At 51.5% G+C, this 20,000-nt stretch overlaps 9 non-coding genes and 4 pseudogenes across 9 annotated transcripts in view; all 13 read left to right on the top strand.

The window, feature by feature from the left end:
• LOC140475832 (5S ribosomal RNA) overlaps window positions 1–108 on the top strand; it is a 119-nt gene extending 11 nt beyond the window's left edge. The window contains exon 1 of the ribosomal RNA XR_011960318.1: window positions 1–108. This exon is cut by the window's left edge and continues 11 nt beyond it. This is a non-coding gene — a ribosomal RNA (5S ribosomal RNA).
• Window positions 109–1,639: 1,531 nt separating this feature from the next.
• Window positions 1,640–1,758, top strand: LOC140469048 (5S ribosomal RNA). The gene has a single exon (XR_011955934.1). It is a non-coding gene; the product is annotated as a 5S ribosomal RNA (ribosomal RNA).
• A 1,535-nt stretch (window positions 1,759–3,293) lies between these two features.
• LOC140472398 (5S ribosomal RNA) lies at window positions 3,294–3,402 on the top strand (annotated as a pseudogene).
• Window positions 3,403–4,923: 1,521 nt separating this feature from the next.
• Window positions 4,924–5,042, top strand: LOC140475831 (5S ribosomal RNA). The gene has a single exon (XR_011960317.1). It is a non-coding gene; the product is annotated as a 5S ribosomal RNA (ribosomal RNA).
• Window positions 5,043–6,573: 1,531 nt separating this feature from the next.
• Window positions 6,574–6,692, top strand: LOC140468020 (5S ribosomal RNA). Its single transcript, XR_011955569.1, has one exon. It is a non-coding gene; the product is annotated as a 5S ribosomal RNA (ribosomal RNA).
• Window positions 6,693–8,227: 1,535 nt separating this feature from the next.
• LOC140472386 (5S ribosomal RNA) lies at window positions 8,228–8,336 on the top strand (annotated as a pseudogene).
• A 1,521-nt stretch (window positions 8,337–9,857) lies between these two features.
• Window positions 9,858–9,976, top strand: LOC140467977 (5S ribosomal RNA). The gene has a single exon (XR_011955553.1). It is a non-coding gene; the product is annotated as a 5S ribosomal RNA (ribosomal RNA).
• Window positions 9,977–11,493: 1,517 nt separating this feature from the next.
• Window positions 11,494–11,602, top strand: LOC140472381 (5S ribosomal RNA; annotated as a pseudogene).
• Window positions 11,603–13,119: 1,517 nt separating this feature from the next.
• Window positions 13,120–13,238, top strand: LOC140475686 (5S ribosomal RNA). The gene has a single exon (XR_011960178.1). It is a non-coding gene; the product is annotated as a 5S ribosomal RNA (ribosomal RNA).
• A 1,521-nt stretch (window positions 13,239–14,759) lies between these two features.
• Window positions 14,760–14,868, top strand: LOC140472370 (5S ribosomal RNA; annotated as a pseudogene).
• Window positions 14,869–16,393: 1,525 nt separating this feature from the next.
• Window positions 16,394–16,512, top strand: LOC140467925 (5S ribosomal RNA). Its single transcript, XR_011955538.1, has one exon. It is a non-coding gene; the product is annotated as a 5S ribosomal RNA (ribosomal RNA).
• A 1,531-nt stretch (window positions 16,513–18,043) lies between these two features.
• Window positions 18,044–18,162, top strand: LOC140475830 (5S ribosomal RNA). The gene has a single exon (XR_011960316.1). It is a non-coding gene; the product is annotated as a 5S ribosomal RNA (ribosomal RNA).
• A 1,531-nt stretch (window positions 18,163–19,693) lies between these two features.
• On the top strand, window positions 19,694–19,812 carry LOC140468106 (5S ribosomal RNA). The gene has a single exon (XR_011955592.1). It is a non-coding gene; the product is annotated as a 5S ribosomal RNA (ribosomal RNA).
• The last annotated feature ends 188 nt before the right edge of the window (window positions 19,813–20,000 follow it).

The raw sequence follows: 20,000 nt of genomic DNA, 5'->3' as shown, positions 1-20,000 counted from the left end.
TACTAGTCTGAAAACGCCCGATCTCCTCTGATCTCGGAAGCTAAGCAGACTCAGGCCTGGTTAGTACTTGGATGGGAGACCGCCTGGGAATACCAGGTGCAGTAGGCTTTTTCCGCCAGCAGGGGCTGCTCAAGTCACCCCTCTGCACTCGTGTTGGGCCACGCACGCAATGCAGCGACAGGTTATTTTTGCTGCCGCTGTGCCTGGCATCAGTCTCCTGCAGGCAGGAGACAGGGAGGGGAGGAGAGCGGAGCGCTGCCAAAATCAGCAAGAAAGAGGGAAAGAAAGGGATTGGGGCTGCACGCTGTCTGCGGCTGGCAGTCAGGAAAGGAGGACAATAGACAATAGGTGCAGGAGTTGGCCATTCTGCCCTTGGAGCCTGCACCACCATTCAGTATGATCATGGCTGATCATCCTTAATCAGTATCCTGTTCCTGCCTTATCTCCATAAGCCTTGATTCCACTATCCTTGAGAGCTCTGTCCAACTCTTTCTTCAATGAATCCAGAGACTGGGCCTCCACTGCCCTCTGGGGCAGAGCATTCCACACAGCCACCACTCTCTGGGTGAAGACGTTTCTCCTCATCTCTGTCCTAAACGGTCTACCCCGTATTTTTAAGCTGTGTCCCCTGTTTCGGCACTCACGTTTCCTGCCGCCAGAGTGTCCAATCCTTTGATAATCTTATATGTCTCAACCAGATCCCCTCTCAGTCTTCTAAACTCAAGGGTACACAAGCCCAGTCGCTCCAGTCTTTCAGTGTAAGGTAATCCCGCCATTCCAGGAATTGACCTCGTCAACCTACGCTGCACTCCCTCAATAGCCAGAATGTCTCTCCTCAAATTTGGAGACCAGAACTGCACACAGTACTCCAGGTGTGGTCTCACCAGGGCCCTGTACACCTGCAGAAGAACCTCTTTGCTTCTGTACTCAATCCCTCTTGTTATGAAGGCCAGCATGCTATTAGCCTTCTTCACTACCTGCTGTACCTGCATGCTTACCTTCATTGAGCGGTGTACAAGAACCCCCAGATCTCTCTGTACTGTCCCTTGACCGAAATTGATTCCATTTAGGTAGTAATCTGCCTTCCTGTTCTTGCCACCAAAGTGGATAAGCATCCATTTATCCACATTAAAGTGCATCTGCCATGCATCTGACCACTCACCTAACTTGTCCAGGTCACCCGGTAATCTCCTAACATCCTCATCACATTTCACCCTGCCACCCAGCTCAGTATCATCAGCAAATTTGCTAATGTTATTGCTAATAGCATCTTCTATATCATGAACATATATTGTAAAAAGCTGCGGTCCCAGTACTGATCCCTGCGGTACCCCACTGGTCACTGCCTGCCATTCCGAAATGGAGGCGTGGAGGAGTGTGGAAGGATGAGAGAATGCAGGCTGCAGCCCTATGAAGCAGGGGGAGGTTTTGCAGTTGGCCTGTGTGGGGATGTGGGAGACGACAGGAGCCTGGTGGGCAAGGGCTAGCTGGAGGGAGGGAGGGAGGGAAGCACGCACGGAGGAGAAAGAGCAAAGAGAAAAGAGAGAAAAAAAAAACAAAGGGGATCAAGAGAAAGAGCAGCAAAGAAAATGTGGCTGGCCAGCACGCCTTGAAGTGGGGAGAAAAGGCAAGGGCCAGCGCCTACGGCCATACTAGTCTGAAAACGCCCGATCTGGTCTGATCTCGGAAGCTAAGCAGACTCAGGCCTGGTTAGTACTTGGATGGGAGACCGCCTGGGAATACCAGGTGCAGTAGGCTTTTTCCGCCAGCAGGGGCTGCTCAAGTCACCCCTCTGCACTCGTGTTGGGCCACGCACGCAATGCAGCGACAGGTTATTTTTGCTGCCGCTGTGCCTGGCATCAGTCTCCTGCAGGCAGGAGACAGGGAGGGGAGGAGAGCGGAGCGCTGCCAAAATCAGCAAGAAAGAGGGAAAGAAAGGGATTGGGGCTGCACGCTGTCTGCGGCTGGCAGTCAGGAAAGGAGGACAATAGACAATAGGTGCAGGAGTTGGCCATTCTGCCCTTGGAGCCTGCACCACCATTCAATATGATCATGGCTGATCATCCTTAATCAGTATCCTGTTCCTGCCTTATCTCCATAAGCCTTGATTCCACTATCCTTGAGAGCTCTGTCCAACTCTTTCTTCAATGAATCCAGAGACTGGGCCTCCACTGCCCTCTGGGGCAGAGCATTCCACACAGCCACCACTCTCTGGGTGAAGACGTTTCTCCTCATCTCTGTCCTAAACGGTCTACCCCGTATTTTTAAGCTGTGTCCCCTGTTTCGGCACTCATGTTTCCTGCCGCCAGAGTGTCCAATCCTTTGATAATCTTATATGTCTCAACCAGATCCCCTCTCAGTCTTCTAAACTCAAGGGTACACAAGCCCAGTCGCTCCAGTCTTTCAGTGTAAGGTAATCCCGCCATTCCAGGAATTGACCTCGTCAACCTACGCTGCACTCCCTCAATAGCCAGAATGTCTCTCCTCAAATTTGGAGACCAGAACTGCACACAGTACTCCAGGTGTGGTCTCACCAGGGCCCTGTACACCTGCAGAAGAACCTCTTTGCTTCTGTACTCAATCCCTCTTGTTATGAAGGCCAGCATGCTATTAGCCTTCTTCACTACCTGCTGTACCTGCATGCTTACCTTCATTGAGCGGTGTACAAGAACCCCCAGATCTCTCTGTACTGTCCCTTGACCGAAATTGATTCCATTTAGGTAGTAATCTGCCTTCCTGTTCTTGCCACCAAAGTGGATAAGCATCCATTTATCCACATTAAAGTGCATCTGCCATGCATCTGACCACTCACCTAACTTGTCCAGGTCACCCGGTAATCTCCTAACATCCTCATCACATTTCACCCTGCCACCCAGCTCAGTATCATCAGCAAATTTGCTAATGTTATTGCTAATAGCATCTTCTATATCATGAACATATATTGTAAAAAGCTGCGGTCCCAGTACTGATCCCTGCGGTACCCCACTGGTCACTGCCTGCCATTCCGAAATGGAGGCGTGGAGGAGTGTGGAAGGATGAGAGAATGCAGGCTGCAGCCCTATGAAGCAGGGGGAGGTTTTGCAGTTGGCCTGTGTGGGGATGTGGGAGACGACAGGAGCCTGGTGGGCAAGGGCTAGCTGGAGGGAGGGAGGGAGGGAGGGAAGCACGCACGGAGGAGAAAGAGCAAAGAGAAAAGAGAGAAAAAAAAAACAAAGGGGATCAAGAGAAAGAGCAGCAAAGAAAATGTGGCTGGCCAGCACGCCTTGAAGTGGGGAGAAAAGGCAAGGGCCAGCGCCTACGGCCATACTAGTCTGAAAATGTCTGATCTCGGAAGCTAAGCAGACTCAGGCCTGGTTAGTACTTGGATGGGAGACCGCCTGGGAATACCAGGTGCAGTAGGCTTTTTCCGCCAGCAGGGGCTGCTCAAGTCACCCCTCTGCACTCGTGTTGGGCCACGCACGCAATGCAGCGACAGGTTATTTTTGCTGCCGCTGTGCCTGGCATCAGGAGACAGGGAGGGGAGGAGAGCGGAGCGCTGCCAAAATCAGCAAGAAAGACGGAAAGAAAGGGATTGGGGCTGCACGCTGTCTGCGGCTGGCAGTCAGGAAAGGAGGACAATAGACAATAGGTGCAGGAGTTGGCCATTCTGCCCTTGGAGCCTGCACCACCATTCAATATGATCATGGCTGATCATCCTTAATCAGTATCCTGTTCCTGCCTTATCTCCATAAGCCTTGATTCCACTATCCTTGAGAGCTCTGTCCAACTCTTTCTTCAATGAATCCAGAGACTGGGCCTCCACTGCCCTCTGGGGCAGAGCATTCCACACAGCCACCACTCTCTGGGTGAAGACGTTTCTCCTCATCTCTGTCCTAAACGGTCTACCCCGTATTTTTAAGCTGTGTCCTCTGTTTCGGCACTCACGTTTCCTGCCGCCAGAGTGTCCAATCCTTTGATAATCTTATATGTCTCAACCAGATCCCCTCTCAGTCTTCTAAACTCAAGGGTACACAAGCCCAGTCGCTCCAGTCTTTCAGTGTAAGGTAATCCCGCCATTCCAGGAATTGACCTCGTCAACCTACGCTGCACTCCCTCAATAGCCAGAATGTCTCTCCTCAAATTTGGAGACCAGAACTGCACACAGTACTCCAGGTGTGGTCTCACCAGGGCCCTGTACACCTGCAGAAGAACCTCTTTGCTTCTGTACTCAATCCCTCTTGTTATGAAGGCCAGCATGCTATTAGCCTTCTTCACTACCTGCTGTACCTGCATGCTTACCTTCATTGAGCGGTGTACAAGAACCCCCAGATCTCTCTGTACTGTCCCTTGACCGAAATTGATTCCATTTAGGTAGTAATCTGCCTTCCTGTTCTTGCCACCAAAGTGGATAAGCATCCATTTATCCACATTAAAGTGCATCTGCCATGCATCTGACCACTCACCTAACTTGTCCAGGTCACCCGGTAATCTCCTAACATCCTCATCACATTTCACCCTGCCACCCAGCTCAGTATCATCAGCAAATTTGCTAATGTTATTGCTAATAGCATCTTCTATATCATGAACATATATTGTAAAAAGCTGCGGTCCCAGTACTGATCCCTGCGGTACCCCACTGGTCACTGCCTGCCATTCCGAAATGGAGGCGTGGAGGAGTGTGGAAGGATGAGAGAATGCAGGCTGCAGCCCTATGAAGCAGGGGGAGGTTTTGCAGTTGGCCTGTGTGGGGATGTGGGAGACGACAGGAGCCTGGTGGGCAAGGGCTAGCTGGAGGGAGGGAGGGAGGGAGGGAAGCACGCACGGAGGAGAAAGAGCAAAGAGAAAAGAGAGAAAAAAAAAACAAAGGGGATCAAGAGAAAGAGCAGCAAAGAAAATGTGGCTGGCCAGCACGCCTTGAAGTGGGGAGAAAAGGCAAGGGCCAGCGCCTACGGCCATACTAGTCTGAAAACGCCCGATCTCCTCTGATCTCGGAAGCTAAGCAGACTCAGGCCTGGTTAGTACTTGGATGGGAGACCGCCTGGGAATACCAGGTGCAGTAGGCTTTTTCCGCCAGCAGGGGCTGCTCAAGTCACCCCTCTGCACTCGTGTTGGGCCACGCACGCAATGCAGCGACAGGTTATTTTTGCTGCCGCTGTGCCTGGCATCAGTCTCCTGCAGGCAGGAGACAGGGAGGGGAGGAGAGCGGAGCGCTGCCAAAATCAGCAAGAAAGAGGGAAAGAAAGGGATTGGGGCTGCACGCTGTCTGCGGCTGGCAGTCAGGAAAGGAGGACAATAGACAATAGGTGCAGGAGTTGGCCATTCTGCCCTTGGAGCCTGCACCACCATTCAGTATGATCATGGCTGATCATCCTTAATCAGTATCCTGTTCCTGCCTTATCTCCATAAGCCTTGATTCCACTATCCTTGAGAGCTCTGTCCAACTCTTTCTTCAATGAATCCAGAGACTGGGCCTCCACTGCCCTCTGGGGCAGAGCATTCCACACAGCCACCACTCTCTGGGTGAAGACGTTTCTCCTCATCTCTGTCCTAAACGGTCTACCCCGTATTTTTAAGCTGTGTCCCCTGTTTCGGCACTCACGTTTCCTGCCGCCAGAGTGTCCAATCCTTTGATAATCTTATATGTCTCAACCAGATCCCCTCTCAGTCTTCTAAACTCAAGGGTACACAAGCCCAGTCGCTCCAGTCTTTCAGTGTAAGGTAATCCCGCCATTCCAGGAATTGACCTCGTCAACCTACGCTGCACTCCCTCAATAGCCAGAATGTCTCTCCTCAAATTTGGAGACCAGAACTGCACACAGTACTCCAGGTGTGGTCTCACCAGGGCCCTGTACACCTGCAGAAGAACCTCTTTGCTTCTGTACTCAATCCCTCTTGTTATGAAGGCCAGCATGCTATTAGCCTTCTTCACTACCTGCTGTACCTGCATGCTTACCTTCATTGAGCGGTGTACAAGAACCCCCAGATCTCTCTGTACTGTCCCTTGACCGAAATTGATTCCATTTAGGTAGTAATCTGCCTTCCTGTTCTTGCCACCAAAGTGGATAAGCATCCATTTATCCACATTAAAGTGCATCTGCCATGCATCTGACCACTCACCTAACTTGTCCAGGTCACCCGGTAATCTCCTAACATCCTCATCACATTTCACCCTGCCACCCAGCTCAGTATCATCAGCAAATTTGCTAATGTTATTGCTAATAGCATCTTCTATATCATGAACATATATTGTAAAAAGCTGCGGTCCCAGTACTGATCCCTGCGGTACCCCACTGGTCACTGCCTGCCATTCCGAAATGGAGGCGTGGAGGAGTGTGGAAGGATGAGAGAATGCAGGCTGCAGCCCTATGAAGCAGGGGGAGGTTTTGCAGTTGGCCTGTGTGGGGATGTGGGAGACGACAGGAGCCTGGTGGGCAAGGGCTAGCTGGAGGGAGGGAGGGAGGGAAGCACGCACGGAGGAGAAAGAGCAAAGAGAAAAGAGAGAAAAAAAAAACAAAGGGGATCAAGAGAAAGAGCAGCAAAGAAAATGTGGCTGGCCAGCACGCCTTGAAGTGGGGAGAAAAGGCAAGGGCCAGCGCCTACGGCCATACTAGTCTGAAAACGCCCGATCTCGTCTGATCTCGGAAGCTAAGCAGACTCAGGCCTGGTTAGTACTTGGATGGGAGACCGCCTGGGAATACCAGGTGCAGTAGGCTTTTTCCGCCAGCAGGGGCTGCTCAAGTCACCCCTCTGCACTCGTGTTGGGCCACGCACGCAATGCAGCGACAGGTTATTTTTGCTGCCGCTGTGCCTGGCATCAGTCTCCTGCAGGCAGGAGACAGGGAGGGGAGGAGAGCGGAGCGCTGCCAAAATCAGCAAGAAAGAGGGAAAGAAAGGGATTGGGGCTGCACGCTGTCTGCGGCTGGCAGTCAGGAAAGGAGGACAATAGACAATAGGTGCAGGAGTTGGCCATTCTGCCCTTGGAGCCTGCACCACCATTCAATATGATCATGGCTGATCATCCTTAATCAGTATCCTGTTCCTGCCTTATCTCCATAAGCCTTGATTCCACTATCCTTGAGAGCTCTGTCCAACTCTTTCTTCAATGAATCCAGAGACTGGGCCTCCACTGCCCTCTGGGGCAGAGCATTCCACACAGCCACCACTCTCTGGGTGAAGACGTTTCTCCTCATCTCTGTCCTAAACGGTCTACCCCGTATTTTTAAGCTGTGTCCCCTGTTTCGGCACTCACGTTTCCTGCCGCCAGAGTGTCCAATCCTTTGATAATCTTATATGTCTCAACCAGATCCCCTCTCAGTCTTCTAAACTCAAGGGTACACAAGCCCAGTCGCTCCAGTCTTTCAGTGTAAGGTAATCCCGCCATTCCAGGAATTGACCTCGTCAACCTACGCTGCACTCCCTCAATAGCCAGAATGTCTCTCCTCAAATTTGGAGACCAGAACTGCACACAGTACTCCAGGTGTGGTCTCACCAGGGCCCTGTACACCTGCAGAAGAACCTCTTTGCTTCTGTACTCAATCCCTCTTGTTATGAAGGCCAGCATGCTATTAGCCTTCTTCACTACCTGCTGTACCTGCATGCTTACCTTCATTGAGCGGTGTACAAGAACCCCCAGATCTCTCTGTACTGTCCCTTGACCGAAATTGATTCCATTTAGGTAGTAATCTGCCTTCCTGTTCTTGCCACCAAAGTGGATAAGCATCCATTTATCCACATTAAAGTGCATCTGCCATGCATCTGACCACTCACCTAACTTGTCCAGGTCACCCGGTAATCTCCTAACATCCTCATCACATTTCACCCTGCCACCCAGCTCAGTATCATCAGCAAATTTGCTAATGTTATTGCTAATAGCATCTTCTATATCATGAACATATATTGTAAAAAGCTGCGGTCCCAGTACTGATCCCTGCGGTACCCCACTGGTCACTGCCTGCCATTCCGAAATGGAGGCGTGGAGGAGTGTGGAAGGATGAGAGAATGCAGGCTGCAGCCCTATGAAGCAGGGGGAGGTTTTGCAGTTGGCCTGTGTGGGGATGTGGGAGACGACAGGAGCCTGGTGGGCAAGGGCTAGCTGGAGGGAGGGAGGGAGGGAGGGAAGCACGCACGGAGGAGAAAGAGCAAAGAGAAAAGAGAGAAAAAAAAAACAAAGGGGATCAAGAGAAAGAGCAGCAAAGAAAATGTGGCTGGCCAGCACGCCTTGAAGTGGGGAGAAAAGGCAAGGGCCAGCGCCTACGGCCATACTAGTCTGAAAATGTCTGATCTCGGAAGCTAAGCAGACTCAGGCCTGGTTAGTACTTGGATGGGAGACCGCCTGGGAATACCAGGTGCAGTAGGCTTTTTCCGCCAGCAGGGGCTGCTCAAGTCACCCCTCTGCACTCGTGTTGGGCCACGCACGCAATGCAGCGACAGGTTATTTTTGCTGCCGCTGTGCCTGGCATCAGGAGACAGGGAGGGGAGGAGAGCGGAGCGCTGCCAAAATCAGCAAGAAAGACGGAAAGAAAGGGATTGGGGCTGCACGCTGTCTGCGGCTGGCAGTCAGGAAAGGAGGACAATAGACAATAGGTGCAGGAGTTGGCCATTCTGCCCTTGGAGCCTGCACCACCATTCAATATGATCATGGCTGATCATCCTTAATCAGTATCCTGTTCCTGCCTTATCTCCATAAGCCTTGATTCCACTATCCTTGAGAGCTCTGTCCAACTCTTTCTTCAATGAATCCAGAGACTGGGCCTCCACTGCCCTCTGGGGCAGAGCATTCCACACAGCCACCACTCTCTGGGTGAAGACGTTTCTCCTCATCTCTGTCCTAAACGGTCTACCCCGTATTTTTAAGCTGTGTCCTCTGTTTCGGCACTCACGTTTCCTGCCGCCAGAGTGTCCAATCCTTTGATAATCTTATATGTCTCAACCAGATCCCCTCTCAGTCTTCTAAACTCAAGGGTACACAAGCCCAGTCGCTCCAGTCTTTCAGTGTAAGGTAATCCCGCCATTCCAGGAATTGACCTCGTCAACCTACGCTGCACTCCCTCAATAGCCAGAATGTCTCTCCTCAAATTTGGAGACCAGAACTGCACACAGTACTCCAGGTGTGGTCTCACCAGGGCCCTGTACACCTGCAGAAGAACCTCTTTGCTTCTGTACTCAATCCCTCTTGTTATGAAGGCCAGCATGCTATTAGCCTTCTTCACTACCTGCTGTACCTGCATGCTTACCTTCATTGAGCGGTGTACAAGAACCCCCAGATCTCTCTGTACTGTCCCTTGACCGAAATTGATTCCATTTAGGTAGTAATCTGCCTTCCTGTTCTTGCCACCAAAGTGGATAAGCATCCATTTATCCACATTAAAGTGCATCTGCCATGCATCTGACCACTCACCTAACTTGTCCAGGTCACCCGGTAATCTCCTAACATCCTCATCACATTTCACCCTGCCACCCAGCTCAGTATCATCAGCAAATTTGCTAATGTTATTGCTAATAGCATCTTCTATATCATGAACATATATTGTAAAAAGCTGCGGTCCCAGTACTGATCCCTGCGGTACCCCACTGGTCACTGCCTGCCATTCCGAAATGGAGGCGTGGAGGAGTGTGGAAGGATGAGAGAATGCAGGCTGCAGCCCTATGAAGCAGGGGGAGGTTTTGCAGTTGGCCTGTGTGGGGATGTGGGAGACGACAGGAGCCTGGTGGGCAAGGGCTAGCTGGAGGGAGGGAGGGAGGGAGGGAAGCACGCACGGAGGAGAAAGAGCAAAGAGAAAAGAGAGAAAAAAAAAACAAAGGGGATCAAGAGAAAGAGCAGCAAAGAAAATGTGGCTGGCCAGCACGCCTTGAAGTGGGGAGAAAAGGCAAGGGCCAGCGCCTACGGCCATACTAGTCTGAAAACGCCCGATCTCGTCTGATCTCGGAAGCTAAGCAGACTCAGGCCTGGTTAGTACTTGGATGGGAGACCGCCTGGGAATACCAGGTGCAGTAGGCTTTTTCCGCCAGCAGGGGCTGCTCAAGTCACCCCTCTGCACTCGTGTTGGGCCACGCACGCAATGCAGCGACAGGTTATTTTTGCTGCCGCTGTGCCTGGCATCAGGAGACAGGGAGGGGAGGAGAGCGGAGCGCTGCCAAAATCAGCAAGAAAGACGGAAAGAAAGGGATTGGGGCTGCACGCTGTCTGCGGCTGGCAGTCAGGAAAGGAGGACAATAGACAATAGGTGCAGGAGTTGGCCATTCTGCCCTTGGAGCCTGCACCACCATTCAATATGATCATGGCTGATCATCCTTAATCAGTATCCTGTTCCTGCCTTATCTCCATAAGCCTTGATTCCACTATCCTTGAGAGCTCTGTCCAACTCTTTCTTCAATGAATCCAGAGACTGGGCCTCCACTGCCCTCTGGGGCAGAGCATTCCACACAGCCACCACTCTCTGGGTGAAGACGTTTCTCCTCATCTCTGTCCTAAACGGTCTACCCCGTATTTTTAAGCTGTGTCCCCTGTTTCGGCACTCACGTTTCCTGCCGCCAGAGTGTCCAATCCTTTGATAATCTTATATGTCTCAACCAGATCCCCTCTCAGTCTTCTAAACTCAAGGGTACACAAGCCCAGTCGCTCCAGTCTTTCAGTGTAAGGTAATCCCGCCATTCCAGGAATTGACCTCGTCAACCTACGCTGCACTCCCTCAATAGCCAGAATGTCTCTCCTCAAATTTGGAGACCAGAACTGCACACAGTACTCCAGGTGTGGTCTCACCAGGGCCCTGTACACCTGCAGAAGAACCTCTTTGCTTCTGTACTCAATCCCTCTTGTTATGAAGGCCAGCATGCTATTAGCCTTCTTCACTACCTGCTGTACCTGCATGCTTACCTTCATTGAGCGGTGTACAAGAACCCCCAGATCTCTCTGTACTGTCCCTTGACCGAAATTGATTCCATTTAGGTAGTAATCTGCCTTCCTGTTCTTGCCACCAAAGTGGATAAGCATCCATTTATCCACATTAAAGTGCATCTGCCATGCATCTGACCACTCACCTAACTTGTCCAGGTCACCCGGTAATCTCCTAACATCCTCATCACATTTCACCCTGCCACCCAGCTCAGTATCATCAGCAAATTTGCTAATGTTATTGCTAATAGCATCTTCTATATCATGAACATATATTGTAAAAAGCTGCGGTCCCAGTACTGATCCCTGCGGTACCCCACTGGTCACTGCCTGCCATTCCGAAATGGAGGCGTGGAGGAGTGTGGAAGGATGAGAGAATGCAGGCTGCAGCCCTATGAAGCAGGGGGAGGTTTTGCAGTTGGCCTGTGTGGGGATGTGGGAGACGACAGGAGCCTGGTGGGCAAGGGCTAGCTGGAGGGAGGGAGGGAGGGAAGCACGCACGGAGGAGAAAGAGCAAAGAGAAAAGAGAGAAAAAAAAAACAAAGGGGATCAAGAGAAAGAGCAGCAAAGAAAATGTGGCTGGCCAGCACACCTTGAAGTGGGGAGAAAAGGCAAGGGCCAGCGCCTACGGCCATACTAGTCTGAAAATGTCTGATCTCGGAAGCTAAGCAGACTCAGGCCTGGTTAGTACTTGGATGGGAGACCGCCTGGGAATACCAGGTGCAGTAGGCTTTTGCCGCCAGCAGGGGCTGCTCAAGTCACCCCTCTGCACTCGTGTTGGGCCACGCACGCAATGCAGCGACAGGTTATTTTTGCTGCCGCTGTGCCTGGCATCAGGAGACAGGGAGGGGAGGAGAGCGGAGCGCTGCCAAAATCAGCAAGAAAGACGGAAAGAAAGGGATTGGGGCTGCACGCTGTCTGCGGCTGGCAGTCAGGAAAGGAGGACAATAGACAATAGGTGCAGGAGTTGGCCATTCTGCCCTTGGAGCCTGCACCACCATTCAATATGATCATGGCTGATCATCCTTAATCAGTATCCTGTTCCTGCCTTATCTCCATAAGCCTTGATTCCACTATCCTTGAGAGCTCTGTCCAACTCTTTCTTCAATGAATCCAGAGACTGGGCCTCCACTGCCCTCTGGGGCAGAGCATTCCACACAGCCACCACTCTCTGGGTGAAGACGTTTCTCCTCATCTCTGTCCTAAACGGTCTACCCCGTATTTTTAAGCTGTGTCCTCTGTTTCGGCACTCACGTTTCCTGCCGCCAGAGTGTCCAATCCTTTGATAATCTTATATGTCTCAACCAGATCCCCTCTCAGTCTTCTAAACTCAAGGGTACACAAGCCCAGTCGCTCCAGTCTTTCAGTGTAAGGTAATCCCGCCATTCCAGGAATTGACCTCGTCAACCTACGCTGCACTCCCTCAATAGCCAGAATGTCTCTCCTCAAATTTGGAGACCAGAACTGCACACAGTACTCCAGGTGTGGTCTCACCAGGGCCCTGTACACCTGCAGAAGAACCTCTTTGCTTCTGTACTCAATCCCTCTTGTTATGAAGGCCAGCATGCTATTAGCCTTCTTCACTACCTGCTGTACCTGCATGCTTACCTTCATTGAGCGGTGTACAAGAACCCCCAGATCTCTCTGTACTGTCCCTTGACCGAAATTGATTCCATTTAGGTAGTAATCTGCCTTCCTGTTCTTGCCACCAAAGTGGATAAGCATCCATTTATCCACATTAAAGTGCATCTGCCATGCATCTGACCACTCACCTAACTTGTCCAGGTCACCCGGTAATCTCCTAACATCCTCATCACATTTCACCCTGCCACCCAGCTCAGTATCATCAGCAAATTTGCTAATGTTATTGCTAATAGCATCTTCTATATCATGAACATATATTGTAAAAAGCTGCGGTCCCAGTACTGATCCCTGCGGTACCCCACTGGTCACTGCCTGCCATTCCGAAATGGAGGCGTGGAGGAGTGTGGAAGGATGAGAGAATGCAGGCTGCAGCCCTATGAAGCAGGGGGAGGTTTTGCAGTTGGCCTGTGTGGGGATGTGGGAGACGACAGGAGCCTGGTGGGCAAGGGCTAGCTGGAGGGAGGGAGGGAGGGAAGCACGCACGGAGGAGAAAGAGCAAAGAGAAAAGAGAGAAAAAAAAAACAAAGGGGATCAAGAGAAAGAGCAGCAAAGAAAATGTGGCTGGCCAGCACGCCTTGAAGTGGGGAGAAAAGGCAAGGGCCAGCGCCTACGGCCATACTAGTCTGAAAACGCCTGATCTCGTCTGATCTCAGAAGCTAAGCAGACTCAGGCCTGGTTAGTACTTGGATGGGAGACCGCCTGGGAATACCAGGTGCAGTAGGCTTTTTCCGCCAGCAGGGGCTGCTCAAGTCACCCCTCTGCACTCGTGTTGGGCCACGCACGCAATGCAGCGACAGGTTATTTTTGCTGCCGCTGTGCCTGGCATCAGGAGACAGGGAGGGGAGGAGAGCGGAGCGCTGCCAAAATCAGCAAGAAAGAGGGAAAGAAAGGGATTGGGGCTGCACGCTGTCTGCGGCTGGCAGTCAGGAAAGGAGGACAATAGACAATAGGTGCAGGAGTTGGCCATTCTGCCCTTGGAGCCTGCACCACCATTCAATATGATCATGGCTGATCATCCTTAATCAGTATCCTGTTCCTGCCTTATCTCCATAAGCCTTGATTCCACTATCCTTGAGAGCTCTGTCCAACTCTTTCTTCAATGAATCCAGAGACTGGGCCTCCACTGCCCTCTGGGGCAGAGCATTCCACACAGCCACCACTCTCTGGGTGAAGACGTTTCTCCTCATCTCTGTCCTAAACGGTCTACCCCGTATTTTTAAGCTGTGTCCCCTGTTTCGGCACTCACGTTTCCTGCCGCCAGAGTGTCCAATCCTTTGATAATCTTATATGTCTCAACCAGATCCCCTCTCAGTCTTCTAAACTCAAGGGTACACAAGCCCAGTCGCTCCAGTCTTTCAGTGTAAGGTAATCCCGCCATTCCAGGAATTGACCTCGTCAACCTACGCTGCACTCCCTCAATAGCCAGAATGTCTCTCCTCAAATTTGGAGACCAGAACTGCACACAGTACTCCAGGTGTGGTCTCACCAGGGCCCTGTACACCTGCAGAAGAACCTCTTTGCTTCTGTACTCAATCCCTCTTGTTATGAAGGCCAGCATGCTATTAGCCTTCTTCACTACCTGCTGTACCTGCATGCTTACCTTCATTGAGCGGTGTACAAGAACCCCCAGATCTCTCTGTACTGTCCCTTGACCGAAATTGATTCCATTTAGGTAGTAATCTGCCTTCCTGTTCTTGCCACCAAAGTGGATAAGCATCCATTTATCCACATTAAAGTGCATCTGCCATGCATCTGACCACTCACCTAACTTGTCCAGGTCACCCGGTAATCTCCTAACATCCTCATCACATTTCACCCTGCCACCCAGCTCAGTATCATCAGCAAATTTGCTAATGTTATTGCTAATAGCATCTTCTATATCATGAACATATATTGTAAAAAGCTGCGGTCCCAGTACTGATCCCTGCGGTACCCCACTGGTCACTGCCTGCCATTCCGAAATGGAGGCGTGGAGGAGTGTGGAAGGATGAGAGAATGCAGGCTGCAGCCCTATGAAGCAGGGGGAGGTTTTGCAGTTGGCCTGTGTGGGGATGTGGGAGACGACAGGAGCCTGGTGGGCAAGGGCTAGCTGGAGGGAGGGAGGGAGGGAGGGAAGCACGCACGGAGGAGAAAGAGCAAAGAGAAAAGAGAGAAAAAAAAAACAAAGGGGATCAAGAGAAAGAGCAGCAAAGAAAATGTGGCTGGCCAGCACGCCTTGAAGTGGGGAGAAAAGGCAAGGGCCAGCGCCTACGGCCATACTAGTCTGAAAATGTCTGATCTCGGAAGCTAAGCAGACTCAGGCCTGGTTAGTACTTGGATGGGAGACCGCCTGGGAATACCAGGTGCAGTAGGCTTTTTCCGCCAGCAGGGGCTGCTCAAGTCACCCCTCTGCACTCGTGTTGGGCCACGCACGCAATGCAGCGACAGGTTATTTTTGCTGCCGCTGTGCCTGGCATCAGGAGACAGGGAGGGGAGGAGAGCGGAGCGCTGCCAAAATCAGCAAGAAAGACGGAAAGAAAGGGATTGGGGCTGCACGCTGTCTGCGGCTGGCAGTCAGGAAAGGAGGACAATAGACAATAGGTGCAGGAGTTGGCCATTCTGCCCTTGGAGCCTGCACCACCATTCAATATGATCATGGCTGATCATCCTTAATCAGTATCCTGTTCCTGCCTTATCTCCATAAGCCTTGATTCCACTATCCTTGAGAGCTCTGTCCAACTCTTTCTTCAATGAATCCAGAGACTGGGCCTCCACTGCCCTCTGGGGCAGAGCATTCCACACAGCCACCACTCTCTGGGTGAAGACGTTTCTCCTCATCTCTGTCCTAAACGGTCTACCCCGTATTTTTAAGCTGTGTCCCCTGTTTCGGCACTCACGTTTCCTGCCGCCAGAGTGTCCAATCCTTTGATAATCTTATATGTCTCAACCAGATCCCCTCTCAGTCTTCTAAACTCAAGGGTACACAAGCCCAGTCGCTCCAGTCTTTCAGTGTAAGGTAATCCCGCCATTCCAGGAATTGACCTCGTCAACCTACGCTGCACTCCCTCAATAGCCAGAATGTCTCTCCTCAAATTTGGAGACCAGAACTGCACACAGTACTCCAGGTGTGGTCTCACCAGGGCCCTGTACACCTGCAGAAGAACCTCTTTGCTTCTGTACTCAATCCCTCTTGTTATGAAGGCCAGCATGCTATTAGCCTTCTTCACTACCTGCTGTACCTGCATGCTTACCTTCATTGAGCGGTGTACAAGAACCCCCAGATCTCTCTGTACTGTCCCTTGACCGAAATTGATTCCATTTAGGTAGTAATCTGCCTTCCTGTTCTTGCCACCAAAGTGGATAAGCATCCATTTATCCACATTAAAGTGCATCTGCCATGCATCTGACCACTCACCTAACTTGTCCAGGTCACCCGGTAATCTCCTAACATCCTCATCACATTTCACCCTGCCACCCAGCTCAGTATCATCAGCAAATTTGCTAATGTTATTGCTAATAGCATCTTCTATATCATGAACATATATTGTAAAAAGCTGCGGTCCCAGTACTGATCCCTGCGGTACCCCACTGGTCACTGCCTGCCATTCCGAAATGGAGGCGTGGAGGAGTGTGGAAGGATGAGAGAATGCAGGCTGCAGCCCTATGAAGCAGGGGGAGGTTTTGCAGTTGGCCTGTGTGGGGATGTGGGAGACGACAGGAGCCTGGTGGGCAAGGGCTAGCTGGAGGGAGGGAGGGAGGGAGGGAGGGAAGCACGCACGGAGGAGAAAGAGCAAAGAGAAAAGAGAGAAAAAAAAAACAAAGGGGATCAAGAGAAAGAGCAGCAAAGAAAATGTGGCTGGCCAGCACACCTTGAAGTGGGGAGAAAAGGCAAGGGCCAGCGCCTACGGCCATACTAGTCTGAAAACGCCCGATCTCGTCTGATCTCGGAAGCTAAGCAGACTCAGGCCTGGTTAGTACTTGGATGGGAGACCGCCTGGGAATACCAGGTGCAGTAGGCTTTTTCCGCCAGCAGGGGCTGCTCAAGTCACCCCTCTGCACTCGTGTTGGGCCACGCACGCAATGCAGCGACAGGTTATTTTTGCTGCCGCTGTGCCTGGCATCAGTCTCCTGCAGGCAGGAGACAGGGAGGGGAGGAGAGCGGAGCGCTGCCAAAATCAGCAAGAAAGAGGGAAAGAAAGGGATTGGGGCTGCACGCTGTCTGCGGCTGGCAGTCAGGAAAGGAGGACAATAGACAATAGGTGCAGGAGTTGGCCATTCTGCCCTTGGAGCCTGCACCACCATTCAATATGATCATGGCTGATCATCCTTAATCAGTATCCTGTTCCTGCCTTATCTCCATAAGCCTTGATTCCACTATCCTTGAGAGCTCTGTCCAACTCTTTCTTCAATGAATCCAGAGACTGGGCCTCCACTGCCCTCTGGGGCAGAGCATTCCACACAGCCACCACTCTCTGGGTGAAGACGTTTCTCCTCATCTCTGTCCTAAACGGTCTACCCCGTATTTTTAAGCTGTGTCCCCTGTTTCGGCACTCACGTTTCCTGCCGCCAGAGTGTCCAATCCTTTGATAATCTTATATGTCTCAACCAGATCCCCTCTCAGTCTTCTAAACTCAAGGGTACACAAGCCCAGTCGCTCCAGTCTTTCAGTGTAAGGTAATCCCGCCATTCCAGGAATTGACCTCGTCAACCTACGCTGCACTCCCTCAATAGCCAGAATGTCTCTCCTCAAATTTGGAGACCAGAACTGCACACAGTACTCCAGGTGTGGTCTCACCAGGGCCCTGTACACCTGCAGAAGAACCTCTTTGCTTCTGTACTCAATCCCTCTTGTTATGAAGGCCAGCATGCTATTAGCCTTCTTCACTACCTGCTGTACCTGCATGCTTACCTTCATTGAGCGGTGTACAAGAACCCCCAGATCTCTCTGTACTGTCCCTTGACCGAAATTGATTCCATTTAGGTAGTAATCTGCCTTCCTGTTCTTGCCACCAAAGTGGATAAGCATCCATTTATCCACATTAAAGTGCATCTGCCATGCATCTGACCACTCACCTAACTTGTCCAGGTCACCCGGTAATCTCCTAACATCCTCATCACATTTCACCCTGCCACCCAGCTCAGTATCATCAGCAAATTTGCTAATGTTATTGCTAATAGCATCTTCTATATCATGAACATATATTGTAAAAAGCTGCGGTCCCAGTACTGATCCCTGCGGTACCCCACTGGTCACTGCCTGCCATTCCGAAATGGAGGCGTGGAGGAGTGTGGAAGGATGAGAGAATGCAGGCTGCAGCCCTATGAAGCAGGGGGAGGTTTTGCAGTTGGCCTGTGTGGGGATGTGGGAGACGACAGGAGCCTGGTGGGCAAGGGCTAGCTGGAGGGAGGGAGGGAGGGAAGCACGCACGGAGGAGAAAGAGCAAAGAGAAAAGAGAGAAAAAAAAAACAAAGGGGATCAAGAGAAAGAGCAGCAAAGAAAATGTGGCTGGCCAGCACGCCTTGAAGTGGGGAGAAAAGGCAAGGGCCAGCGCCTACGGCCATACTAGTCTGAAAACGCCCGATCTCCTCTGATCTCGGAAGCTAAGCAGACTCAGGCCTGGTTAGTACTTGGATGGGAGACCGCCTGGGAATACCAGGTGCAGTAGGCTTTTTCCGCCAGCAGGGGCTGCTCAAGTCACCCCTCTGCACTCGTGTTGGGCCACGCACGCAATGCAGCGACAGGTTATTTTTGCTGCCGCTGTGCCTGGCATCAGTCTCCTGCAGGCAGGAGACAGGGAGGGGAGGAGAGCGGAGCGCTGCCAAAATCAGCAAGAAAGACGGAAAGAAAGGGATTGGGGCTGCACGCTGTCTGCGGCTGGCAGTCAGGAAAGGAGGACAATAGACAATAGGTGCAGGAGTTGGCCATTCTGCCCTTGGAGCCTGCACCACCATTCAATATGATCATGGCTGATCATCCTTAATCAGTATCCTGTTCCTGCCTTATCTCCATAAGCCTTGATTCCACTATCCTTGAGAGCTCTGTCCAACTCTTTCTTCAATGAATCCAGAGACTGGGCCTCCACTGCCCTCTGGGGCAGAGCATTCCACACAGCCACCACTCTCTGGGTGAAGACGTTTCTCCTCATCTCTGTCCTAAACGGTCTACCCCGTATTTTTAAGCTGTGTCCCCTGTTTCGGCACTCACGTTTCCTGCCGCCAGAGTGTCCAATCCTTTGATAATCTTATATGTCTCAACCAGATCCCCTCTCAGTCTTCTAAACTCAAGGGTACACAAGCCCAGTCGCTCCAGTCTTTCAGTGTAAGGTAATCCCGCCATTCCAGGAATTGACCTCGTCAACCTACGCTGCACTCCCTCAATAGCCAGAATGTCTCTCCTCAAATTTGGAGACCAGAACTGCACACAGTACTCCAGGTGTGGTCTCACCAGGGCCCTGTACACCTGCAGAAGAACCTCTTTGCTTCTGTACTCAATCCCTCTTGTTATGAAGGCCAGCATGCTATTAGCCTTCTTCACTACCTGCTGTACCTGCATGCTTACCTTCATTGAGCGGTGTACAAGAACCCCCAGATCTCTCTGTACTGTCCCTTGACCGAAATTGATTCCATTTAGGTAGTAATCTGCCTTCCTGTTCTTGCCACCAAAGTGGATAAGCATCCATTTATCCACATTAAAGTGCATCTGCCATGCATCTGACCACTCACCTAACTTGTCCAGGTCACCCGGTAATCTCCTAACATCCTCATCACATTTCACCCTGCCACCCAGCTCAGTATCATCAGCAAATTTGCTAATGTTATTGCTAATAGCATCTTCTATATCATGAACATATATTGTAAAAAGCTGCGGTCCCAGTACTGATCCCTGCGGTACCCCACTGGTCACTGCCTGCCATTCCGAAATGGAGGCGTGGAGGAGTGTGGAAGGATGAGAGAATGCAGGCTGCAGCCCTATGAAGCAGGGGGAGGTTTTGCAGTTGGCCTGTGTGGGGATGTGGGAGACGACAGGAGCCTGGTGGGCAAGGGCTAGCTGGAGGGAGGGAGGGAGGGAAGCACGCACGGAGGAGAAAGAGCAAAGAGAAAAGAGAGAAAAAAAAAACAAAGGGGATCAAGAGAAAGAGCAGCAAAGAAAATGTGGCTGGCCAGCACGCCTTGAAGTGGGGAGAAAAGGCAAGGGCCAGCGCCTACGGCCATACTAGTCTGAAAACGCCCGATCTCGTCTGATCTCGGAAGCTAAGCAGACTCAGGCCTGGTTAGTACTTGGATGGGAGACCGCCTGGGAATACCAGGTGCAGTCGGCTTTTTCCGCCAGCAGGGGCTGCTCAAGTCACCCCTCTGCACTCGTGTTGGGCCACGCACGCAATGCAGCGACAGGTTATTTTTGCTGCCGCTGTGCCTGGCATCAGTCTCCTGCAGGCAGGAGACAGGGAGGGGAGGAGAGCGGAGCGCTGCCAAAATCAGCAAGAAAGACGGAAAGAAAGGGATTGGG

Source organism: Chiloscyllium punctatum, chromosome 3, assembly GCF_047496795.1.
Source record: "Chiloscyllium punctatum isolate Juve2018m chromosome 3, sChiPun1.3, whole genome shotgun sequence".
Lineage (NCBI taxonomy): Eukaryota > Metazoa > Chordata > Chondrichthyes > Orectolobiformes > Hemiscylliidae > Chiloscyllium > Chiloscyllium punctatum.
This window is presented reverse-complemented; position numbering and strand designations above follow the sequence as displayed.